The sequence below is a fragment of the Diuraphis noxia genome, unplaced genomic scaffold (genome assembly GCF_037042655.1).
Source record: "Diuraphis noxia isolate RWA-SAM2 unplaced genomic scaffold, SU_Dnox_SAM2 contig0001, whole genome shotgun sequence".
Taxonomy (NCBI): Eukaryota; Metazoa; Arthropoda; class Insecta; order Hemiptera; family Aphididae; genus Diuraphis; species Diuraphis noxia.
In genome coordinates this window covers 5,818,005-5,830,851 of record NW_028301711.1, presented here as the reverse complement: position 1 = coordinate 5,830,851, position 12,847 = coordinate 5,818,005, and the positions used below count along the sequence as shown (strand labels likewise).

Here is a 12,847-nt window from a genome sequence, read left to right as displayed (position 1 = left end):
TGTCTGGTAGAAACATGAATCTAGTTGGTACTCATTATGGGCAGGGGAAAGAAATGAAATTCTCAAAATATTTAAATTTTTTAAAGTTATTATAGACATTTGAAATTTTAGTTTTTATCTTATAATTAATGTCAACCAAATGTTTTTTGGGTCAAAAATCTTGAAAATTTAATTCAAGGTTCTTCATAAGTTGATATAGCAGTTGGAAAATATTAAAACTACATCATAATATGCACGTTTATTTTTTTATGTATATGCTTTTCTGCTTAAAGTTTTTACAAGTTCTCAAGTTGTTAAAAATTTATAAAACGTTGAACTTTATAGCTAAGGATTAAACATTGAAAGAAAGTTTCATGTAAGTATTTATTTTTGGAAAAAAAATCTAAAATCTATACAATCACAGTTATTTTATTGTTATTTATGTTCCAATTTTGATTAAAATTACATATTACATGATCAAGAATAGCTATTTAAGTTATATTGTAGTAATTTGAAAATAGTATTCTAATTGTAATAGTTAATTTCGCTAATGACTTATATTAATACTTTATACTACTTATATATTGTATATATTATAAATGACTGAGTAAGTCGGGTACATAATGAATCTGATTTGAATAATTTGGAAAAAAATAACATAGTAGGTAATTAACTTAGTATAAAATGTGCTAGACTGACAAACCGTTAACTATCGGGATCTTTTTTCATAAACAATGATAAATAATTTAATTAAAATTACAGTTACCAACTTGTAACACGCTGCAGTGTGACATCCACATGACTAATTTTTTTTAGTTTTTTTAGTTTTTTATTCTGAACTAAATATCTAACTAACTTGACCTCTAACCTCTTTACTGATTAGGTTTTTACTTTGCATATTGGTGATAACTGATAATACTGCTGTAATAAAATATTAAAATTGTTAGTAAATACAATGGCAGTAAATTCCAAAGGAATAAAAAAGCACCAAAAATATTAATTTCGCACAAATATAAAATTCATAGTTCTACCACAGACTATATGAAAACAAATAGCTCACTCGGCCTAAAACAATGGCAAAAAGTAATAAGATTCTCAGTGTAGCTGCATGCATTTAACTAAATTATTGTTCAGATGTTATACAATATTTGTTATATATTTTGTATGTACTATTTAATACCATTTAGTATTTACCATTTCAAAATCTTATTTCCATTTAATAAAGATCGAAAATTGTAGTTAGCATGATAAGATCGATCTATTTTATTATAATAAATGATGAATTGATCAGTAAGTTAATGACATAAATCTGTTAAAGGCAATACTTATTATTTTATTAGTTAACACAAGCTTTTCAAGACTGGTATAGATACAAATATTTAACACATATATTTTCCGTGTAAGACTGGTATAGATACAAAATATATATTACCTTTACCAAATCTGAAATCATGTAACCAATATTATATTATATAGTATATACAGTACCTATATCATATCTGATACACATAGATATTAAAACAGAAGGGACTTTTTTAAATAAATAAATAAATAATTACGTATTAAGTATCTCACTGTATATTGCAATACATTAAATGTATTATAATCAAAAACTTAAAAAACTTATTCCGTACCTATATGGATACGTCTACATATCATATATAAATGAAAAAAAAAAATATTAGGTATCACTTTCTCCTTGGTGCTTGTTTTAACCAATCACTAATTTGGTTTTTTATGAGTGGTACAGGTTCGTCAGGAAATAAGTGTTTCACACTATCTATAACAGAATTATATATAGAGATGAAAAATGTATAATAAGTTGAATAGGTTTTTATAGTTTTGACATTGATCAATCATCTAATCAGCATAGCATTGTTTTAATAATAAAAAAGAATTAACTTACCTACTAAAATAGTGTACAAGTCCATTTTAACAAATGCTAACTTTATGCCCCTTTTGCCATCGACATTCAAATGTTCAGCTACTCTATTGTCCATTAATATTTTTAGCATTTGATAAGTAGTACGCTTGGAATCAAAAGATTTCCCATTCCTGCGAAGTACTTGAGCCTAGTTGATAATTAAACTGTTCAATAAAATAATAATGTAATATTTTATTTAAACTTACTAAAATTTTTTTTGTTCATCATTTGATTCCAGTGCCTTTAATTCCTCAACATTATTTACAGGTATTTTTAAATTAGATCTATCAAAATAGCTTTTATCCTCATTATTAAATCCTCTGTTATTTACCATTCTGATTAAATCAACAAGATATTCTTGGTTTTTGGCAAGGTCTACTTTCAATGTTTCATTGTCCTTTTTTAATACATTTATCTGCCCTGAAACTGATAAAAGAGCTTAATAAAATAAAATGTATTTAAAACAAATATAATTTAAACTGTGATGTATACCATTTTTTAAGACATGACCAATATTCATCAACATTTGAGTAGTTTCTGGTACATGATCATCTGTAAATAGTATGTAATTAAAAAAACAGTTGTCAACATATTTAACAATTTAATCGATTAATGATAATAATATAGATTATTACCGCGGATAGTTATTGGCTGACTATTATCTTCTACTAATGACTGATCTTTAACTAATTTTTTAATAACCTAATAAAAGTTAATTATAAAATTATATTATTTTAGGTAATTATTTTCACAATACCTGTTGGTTGTGGAACTGTATCTACAACATTTTTAAATTTGGTGTTGAATATTGAGTCACTTTCATCACTATAATCAATAGTTACTTTTTTGTTTTGTGTTTTCTTTTTACTTAAAAATATAAAACCATTAAAGTATTTAAGTATAGGTATTAGGTAATATTTGTAACACAATAAAAAAAAATTACTTAAATAGGTATTCAATTTTCGTTTTTCTTTTTAAGAGTCATTATTAAGATCTTCGTCACTGCTATATGAGTTAAAACGTCTCCTCTTTATATGTTTTCTACGGTTTTCTGTACCTTCTATTTCTGTTGAGCTGGTGTAACAGAAATTTAATATTTATTTCTTCGCCAATGCATGAGTTTCTGTCAATAGTAAAATAAAATAGTTTATCAAATTAAACATTACAATAATTGTATACTTTTACCAACCAAAAGATTTACGTGGAAGGCAGTCATGTTCTTCCCACGAATTAACTGGATTTTTTTGTGATAAAATAAACTTAGATACGTTTTTGCTTCCAGGCCAACAACAAATAAAACGCTTTGATATATGATCAACTTTGATCCAACTACAAGGTACCACTTCAATAGATTGTTCATTTAAAAATTCAATTATAGCAAATTTACTTTGATTGATTTTAATTTTGATAACAATAAAATTTGCTTCTAAATAAGAATCTATAAAATATGAGAGAAAATAAACATAGGTACACTAAAAATATATGACTTTTGTACAAATAAAACCATCATCAAGAAATAATATATAACATTAAAAGCAATAAAATTAATTTACAGGTTATATCTAGAACCTGACCAATTTTTTTATCCCAATTATAATCTACTTTAACATTTTGTTCAGCTTTTTTAGTTCTATGTTCAGTTGGCCAATACCATTCGTACATTTTTCCAACTATAGGATTTCCTGACTCCTTATTAATTATCCATGACTTTGGAACGATTGTTTGGATATTTTCATTGTTGACCGAGGAAACAATGATTAAGTAGGAAATGGTATTCTTCATAATTATAGCTACTAAAAAAAATAATTCATTACAACCACACAATTATGTTAATATTATTTCTATTCTTAACTAGATATACCTGATTAACAATTTGTATGTAATAATGTACATACATTGAAAGTTGAATGTGGAATTATATTAGTAGTTGGAAAATAACAGGCTTTAAATTTAATACTATTCACATGATATAATTTGAATGTAGATGACAATTTGCTACATTCATACATTCCAACAAACATAGATGAACATGGGAAATTATAAATTGGGACAACTTTCTCAAATATAGAACAGACTATAAATATGTCACCATTTCTATTTATGACTTTTTAACTAGGCCCACTTTATTTGAGGCCATAATAACACAATCATCTCATTTGTTAGACCTACGTTTTATATTTACTATTCGTATAGTAAATGTTTTCATAGACAAAATCGAATACTGACTAACTGAATCACAAGAAATATCTTCAGGTAAAGGACCATTAAAATGATAACCGTCTAGAATGGGATAATTAACTAATGATTCAAAAATAGAAGATTCACATGCACGTTTTTCAGTGATACGGTTATAAAGTTGGGTTAAAGGAAATCGACCTGGTTGTATTATTTTTTTTAAATGTTGAAGATAATTTTCATATGGAAAAGAAGAAAAGTTATCCAAAACCCCATATTTTTTGGCATCTTGTGACAAATGAATAAGAGAATGTACACTATAGGAAACATTTCCGCGGCCATAAATCAGACAAAATGTTTTTACAAAATGCTTGCTTAAAGAATCAGCATACTCATTCTGAGTATAAACTGTAGTCTTGCAGCTTAATATACGCATAATGACATGGAATATTATAAAATTGTTGTAAACTGGAATGCTAACTATGTCTTTAAAAAGGAAAGGTCCCGTGTATAACATAATTTGTCTAAATTCAGTGGCCTTAAAAGTATTAAAATTGTTTAAATCATTTGGAATTCGAGCAAAGTCTGAACAGATCCATTTCTTAATAATTTTCATTTTTTGATTTATTGATATAACCTGGTCTTTAGACAATTTAATATTATTACAAGCATCTTCCACTCGAGTTCCTTTAAGAATAAATTGCAGTATTTTTTTCATTATCCCAAGGCAACACAGATGCATATGATCCAGTGGAATACAAGAGATAAGTCCTAGACCAATTATTCTCAATAATGGAGACGTTCCTATGTGATGATCTTCATTAGAGCGGTTTTTGAAAGACTCATCAGTCCGTAATTGAGCTCTATATCCAGGAATAGAAAGGCTTCCAGATAAATATTCACCTTCTTCTTCACAGTTTTCACACCCAAAGTACCCAGAATGTCCCTTTACTTGTTTTATAAATGCACGAGCAGGAGCATCAGCAATTATACCTTTAATGTGGACATTCAAAATTAAATCATTTATTTGTAAACCATTTGTTAATATTTCATTAAGTTCTTCAACAAATTCAGATAAATATTCATTTATACTGGAAGGTTTTTTTAATCAAAAATATGAACCAACAATAAAAGGCTTTATAGAGTCATTTATACATAGACCGCACAATATTGGCCAAAATGAGGATCCTCTCTTATCTATTGGTAATCCATCAATATTGAACCATAATTCAATTACAGATAATTGATTCACATTTGGCTCAGTATTATATAAATTAGTTAATCCATGTACAATACCAAAATGAATGTACTGTCCACCACCAACAGATATAATATTGATGTTATTTGATCTAGGAGTGGACAATAATGTTCTTGAATCGATCGTAAGTGATTTAAAAAAAATCTAAATTATCTACTGATTTCAGTAATATTAATAATTCTGTAGCATTATTTCTTGCAAGCCTTGAAGAAATGACTAATGATGCTAATTTTGATTGAAAAGACTGTTTCTCAGAAACACACTTGTCAAGATCTATTTTATTAGAATTATTTTCGGATTCTTGTAATATATTACAATTTATAAAATCTACTGGCTCAACTCTTTCATACAAATTTTTATTTAGAACTATATTAGGATTGTATTGAGATAATGATGTACTATCTACTTCAAATATGTTATGCTCAAATACAATTGAACTATTAGTAACATCAGTGACTTTCAGTAATGACTTTTTTATTTCTCTTCGTCTTTTAGTGTGCTTAGATAAACTAGAACTTGGTTTATATACATATTTTGGCATTTTCTAATAACAAATAAATCATAAAATATAGTTATTAATATAAGTACCTAATGAGCATTTTAAATAGTACCTATTATTACAATAACTATATTATATTATAGAACACTTTACACATATAGTCGGAATTAAAATATTAATAATTTAGTATGTAGTTATATACTTGTAAGAGTTTGTGGTTTTTATGACACAAAAACTACCCACGAGGAAAGGGGAACACCTTCCTCGTGACCTGTGAGCCGCACCGCGTGAGACCCGAGGGCCAAGTCGGTGGAACTCACAGGCTTTGTTACACGCATGGGCTATTGAAAGCCACTAGATTTATGTTGGGGAAAAAATAGCTCAAATAAAATATATAATACGAATGGTTTTTTTTTTAAAGGTAATTAGGTGAATGTATTGTACATATTAATAACAGTTAATAAATTTATAAGGTGGCGCACGGAAAATACACAGTATAAGGTGACACATGGCAAATACACATTATAAGGAAAATATAAAGAGATATTGATACATTTTCTTCCTCGGCCCACAGGAGGCTACCCACCGTATTGCTAATGGGGTGCCCTCACGGGGTTACCGGGAAAATATTTGTAAGGACCCACGTCTTGCGACGCATAATATATTGTGATTTTACAGGGGGGGACATAGGGGACCACATAATTACGACTTCGACTGAGCAGCTGGTGTTGACATAGACGGCGATGATGTATGTTGACTTCACCCTGCACGGGCCCGTTGTGGTTGCCTTAGCCCATCATGGCGATGGTGACGATCAGGTAGAAAAAATAAAATATGCAGACAGTCTGCAAAAATTAAATCGAGTTTTAAACACGAGGTTTGTGCGGGGTGCCGGAGAGGTTGTGGACGTTCGATCGGCTGGCCGTAATACAGAAAACGTATTGCGTGCGGACCATTGGCAGAAAAAGAAGTGACGAGACGTCAGTGATGGAGTCCGGCCGTTGATGGTTTTGAGCTTTGTTTTGCCGTGGAGTCGTGGTAGTGGGGCAGATCAGTGTCGTCGGTGTTGCGGGATTTATACATAATTTGCGTGGTGGAGACAGTATTGCCTGCGGGCCGTGCCGGCGGACGCGACAAAAGCGCGGACGACAACAGGCGGCGGGCAATCCCCACACAGCACTCTAATATTTATTTAGGTTTGAATCAACATTTAAATTTAAAAGTAAAAATAATAAATACATTTTATCAATATTAAAACTTCATTTGGTATAAGATTTTAGATGTTATTTAATCACTGTAAAACATTTTTTGAACCGATTTTAATTATTTATTATAAGTTTAAAAATAAAGGTTGTTTAACATTTAAAATCAATGGTTGTTTCAACATTTAAAATAAAAATTTAATGAATATTGTATTAATATTTCCTAATAATTAATTTAAATTAAATTAATATTGATTGATTTGGTATTAAATGTTCATTATAATGGTTAAAATGTAATATGTATTTTTTACTAATATATGATTAAAATTAATTATTAACTTGTACTGGAATATAATATAATAAAATCTGTGGTAGACCTTATTATAATAATGCATGCCTACTATATAATATGTGATATAAAAAATATATTTATAAGCTACCCAACTTAAATAGATCATGCTTCATTATAATATATTATTGTTTTCACACAAAACCTTTTAATATCATAGGCGAATCTACAGGGTGTGCCTGGTGTGCCAGGGCACACCCTGCGACTCGTATAAACCTGTGTAGGGCCCATAATACTCATTTAAGACTTCAGTTACAATGATATTGAGTCTAAACATTAAATAATTTCTATTTTAATTTTAATACATTTTTATGGGTAACAATATTGTCAATAAATATTATAATGATAAGCATTATAGTTAATAAAAGATTAGCAATATTTTCAAGAATAGAGAAAACATGCCTGTTTATTTATAGCACGACTATAGTCGTAATTTGTAGCCATAATCATAGTTATTTTATGTAATTTAATTTTATCAGTAATTATCATTTTTATGGTTATTGACAAAATGAAAAATACTTTATTTCGTATTAAGAGGACGCCACACCCGCTGTGTTGTCTTCGTCGTACAAGTACGTAGCATAGCAAATTTTACGCTCAACAGATCACGTTTATCTCCGTTATTTTAAAATTTAGAGTGAATTGATCAATTAAAAAAATTAAAGGCAAGATTATTACCGAGTGCATCTCATAGGCTTTTTATTATATTTTAATTTTAAGCCGAGTTATGAGTATTTTTAGATATAAAAATTATTTACAATTTTAAAATACTCATTACTCGCTTTAAAATTAAAATATAATAAAAAACTTATGAGATGCACTCGGTAATAATCTTGCCTTTAATTTTTATAATAGGTCAATTCACTCTAAATTTTAAAATAACGGAGATAAACGTGATCTGCTGAGCGTAAAATTTGTTATGCTACGTACTTGTACGACGGAGACAACACATACGGGTTTGGCGTCCTCTTAAGTATTAACATTTAACACAGAAGTATTAAGTATAATATCATATCACCTATTATCATATATCAGTCACCTATATTATATATTTCATACAATTATTTCTTATTAATGATAATAAAATTAAGTTATATATTTAATACAATTCTTTGTTATTAATAATAATAAAAATAAGATGTTATATTAAACTTCCAAGAATTTTAAACATAATTGATTACCAATTTAATTAATGGTTGTAAGTATGTACAAAAAAAAAAATGAGTAACATATATTGAACTTTGCAACTTTGCAATAGTTGCAGTTTATTAAATTGAATAATTTTGAAACATTACATGTGTATTCTACAGCATGAAAAATAGCATCTAAACTAGGCAATAAAAATTAATCTTAATAATATTATTAATGTTATTTCAAATGGGAAAAATATTTTAAACATATGATAACTGAGAGGTATTTTGAACTACAGAGGGCTTTTTTGAGGTAAAGGCACACCCTGCAATGAATTCCTAGATTCGCCTATGTTTAATATACATATTATATATAAATATACCTATACACTTTTGAATATAAACTCTAATGAAATAAACAATAGTTATAGGGTTTGAATAAGACTTAATATTTAATAAATAACTTTAACATTAAATCTTATTTTAGATATCATTATGAGTAAAAAAACACATACATATATATTTTTAGATTTATTTAATCAATTCTTACATATTTATTATTGTTTAATATTATTATGATGTAATACATTTTTAATGATTTTATATATTCAAGAGATTACACATGATATTAAGAAAGTTAGTATTTTTTTAAAATGGAATTAGGAACAGTGGTTTTTTGAAGTTGCCTTTTCAAGCTAAACGGAGATTGAGCTAAAATATATTTTATTATATCTTCAATTTCATTGAGTGGAGTACTTTTGAATTTGATTTGCTTTTTAATTGAATCTATAAAAACATATGAAAATACATTTTAGGACATTTTTATAAGTAATATTCAAAACTATTACACAAACAATATACAACATATAGATGATAATATCATTTAATACAAAAAAAAGGAGAGAAATTTAATAATATCAAATTCACGCAGAAATTAAACACAATGTAAATATGTGTACCAGACACAAAAAACAATAACTGTAAACAGTGGTGCATCTAGACACTTGGGGACCCTAAAGTCAAATATAAAATGGGGCCCTTTAGTAAAAAATGTAAATGGTCTTAAGCAATCAAATTTACATGGTACACCACTATCTCCCTACCCATAAGCTAATCAAAACCTTTCCATCGTTAATTCTAAATAAAAGCGAAATGGAAATCTTTGTGATAGATCGGCTCTGAAAATGCATGACCGATCTGGCTGATTCTTTTTTTGATGTGTTCGTAATTAATAAATCCTAATAAATATGAAAGACAATTTTAGAAAAATCCACCAAAAAAGTAGAAAATTTCAAATTAAAACAAATATTATATAGTCTTTACTAAACAATACTATCATTGCAGATTTTATAATATATTTTTGCATAATAGGTAAGTTAATATATAATCATAATATAGACTATCTTCCAATGAAAATGACGTCGGGAGTTAATTTCTAAATAAAAAATGTATATATGTATATTATATTATAATCAATAACATTAATACTAATTATTAAATCCTTACCAAAAACAACAGAACATATGAATAAACTTGAAAATTTTTTTCCCCCTTTTTACCAGTATACGAAAATTCTGATAGTAAACTATCAGAAAAAAGTTTTGACATAAGTCTTTTGACAACTGATTTCACATTTTTTCCTCCAATGTGAGAAAGTTCTGTGATCTGAAAATAATAAATAATTGTGCTTGTATTATAAACGTTATTTTAAATGCCTAATGCCAAATATATACTTATAATCAGCTTAAAAAAAATTCTCTTATATGGCATATGAATAATATAGTTAACTTTCAAAAATATAGTCTCCTTTTATCATTAATAACACATAGTATAATGAACTAATTTGAATAACTTACCAAACGACTTTTGTAACTTTGATCGCCTGATATTTTGTCTTCAAATGTTTGCAAATCATAAATATTATCGATTGGCAGAGGACAATCACTATAAAGTCAACATTATCAACTTCCATCACAGGCTTATTAAATGAATTTTGTTCCAAATACTTTTCGATCTGGTCCAACTTATCATGCATTACCGTTTGATTGCTTAAAACTTGTTTTAACTCATATTTTAAGAATGTTATATTTCTTAATAGTTGGGTCTGAGATTGCAACAGATCTGAAAAAAAATGAAACTTAAATTAATAATATTGAAATATGTAACTGTTATTTAATTTAAATTAGGTACAATTAATATTATGACCAAATTCTGTCGAGTTAGGCATATTATTATAATCCGCCAAACTTTTTTTCTGTATGGTACCATTACTAACTGTAATAATAACTGTGTATTATAATATTGAATGACGAGAAAATTAAACAATAATACTTCTTACCATTGTATCCTGTAGGTTTACTAAACAATTGTTTGTCAAGATCATCATTTACAATTGAAACATTATATTGTGTGCTTTGTCTTTTGCTGTCTGTAAAACACAAGTTATGAGACATTAAATATTAAAATTATTTAGTTAATTTTTTCATAAAAATTAGCTTACTGTTTAAATTTCTTGGCCTTATGTCCTCCACAACTTGTTCATTGGAATCATCTTCATAAGTAATGTTCTGGTATTCTGGACTATAAACAACTAAAAATTCATGATATTAAAATTATGTTTAAATATATATATATTATATTTTAATTATAAATTATTTATCATTACATTGTATGTTTACTTTTACAAAATTACAAAAAATAAACTGAACAATATTTTACTTACCATCATTTAACATTACATGCCCATCATTTGATTTATTGTCAAATAATTTTTTCCTGGATACAGGGTTCCTAATACCTATAAACATATATATATATATATATATATATATATATATATATATTACAAATTATACCAACAAAATTATTCTTCATAATGCTGAGCTAAAATAATAATTACCAATATTTTTGCTTTTTAGCTCACTACCTTGTTCATTCTCATCTTGGTTATATTTAATTCGCTTATTGCTTGAACCTTTGAATACTACAAACATAGAATTTAAAATGTATTGAATGACTATTTATATTCAAAATATGTATACTACTAGGTATACTATGTATACATTAAGAATGTGAATATTATACCTTCTTGTGATGTTGATTTTGTTGACGATTTAGAACTTGATGCCACTGTAGTAATTGGTTGACTTTTTATCACTAAAACATATACAAATTAGATCATATTTATACATTTATACCTAGGTATATATTATTATAAATTATAATATATAATAGTGTAATATTAATTAAAATGACGAGCTATTCATTTATATTCAACATAAAAAAAGAATTCAAATTAGCCGTTTGATTTAATTTAATATTAAATTTGATTACTAAGAACTATAAACATATTTTAAATCATGAAATTAACTGCAACTAGGTATTTAGTATATATATATTAGTACATTACACATGATATACTAACATCTCAATTTCTGAGGTGAAGGTGACCAGCCATTTTTTTTCTCAGATGTGCTATTTTTTCCTTCATTGGTAAATTGAGATTGGTTTTTGTCTTCATTTTCAGAATCTGCTAATTTACATCGTTTATTATTAGAAAAATCATAAGAGATTTTAAGTTTAAATTTAGAAAAATCAATTACTATAAACTTAAAATATAGTTTTTTGGTGCAAAAAACTGAACAATTATGTAAATTGTACAATATTAATTTAATACCTTCAAATAGAGGCATAGAAGATGTAGATGATGATGTAGGAGAACACTGCAGGTTACTAGAAGTTCTATTTATAAAGGATTCGTCAGCAGAAAAATCTGATCTATATCTAGCTTCTTCAGCCAATTTGCGCGCGTCTTCAAGAGTTTCTGCATACATTTAACAAATCATAATTGTTAAAACGTATTTTAATATATTTAAGACTACATAATATTCCTTACAGAAAAATACTATTTCAACTTACTTATGCCTTTAGAAAGTACCCTAGCTTTTAGAAATTTGAATTCTTTATCATTTGGTGTCATTTTTTTTCTATAAACTTTTTTATAAAAAGTTTATTTTTGGGCCAGGCACATACCTTGCCTTTCATCCATAACGATGGGATTGCCTCAACTGTCTCATCATCAAAAAAATGGACTATAGAATAGTATGATGAATCCATTTGAGCTCTACAAGAAACAATATATTATAAATTACTTATATTTAAATTTTTTTTTTTTTGCTTGCAGCACCTATATTTAAGTAGATTTATTATTCTGCAGTTATTATAAAATACTATAGGAATCAGTAAATATAATTAGATAGGACTTAAAAAATAAACATACAGTTTAAAAAAAATCCATGTGATATTTGCATTGCAGGGATTATCTATTTATA

The 12,847-nt window shown here is 27.0% G+C and overlaps 1 pseudogene; it reads right to left on the bottom strand.

The window, feature by feature from the left end:
* Positions 1-9,153: 9,153 nt before the first annotated feature.
* Positions 9,154-12,632, bottom strand: LOC149059322 (uncharacterized; annotated as a pseudogene).
* Between the last annotated feature and the right edge of the window lie 215 nt (positions 12,633-12,847).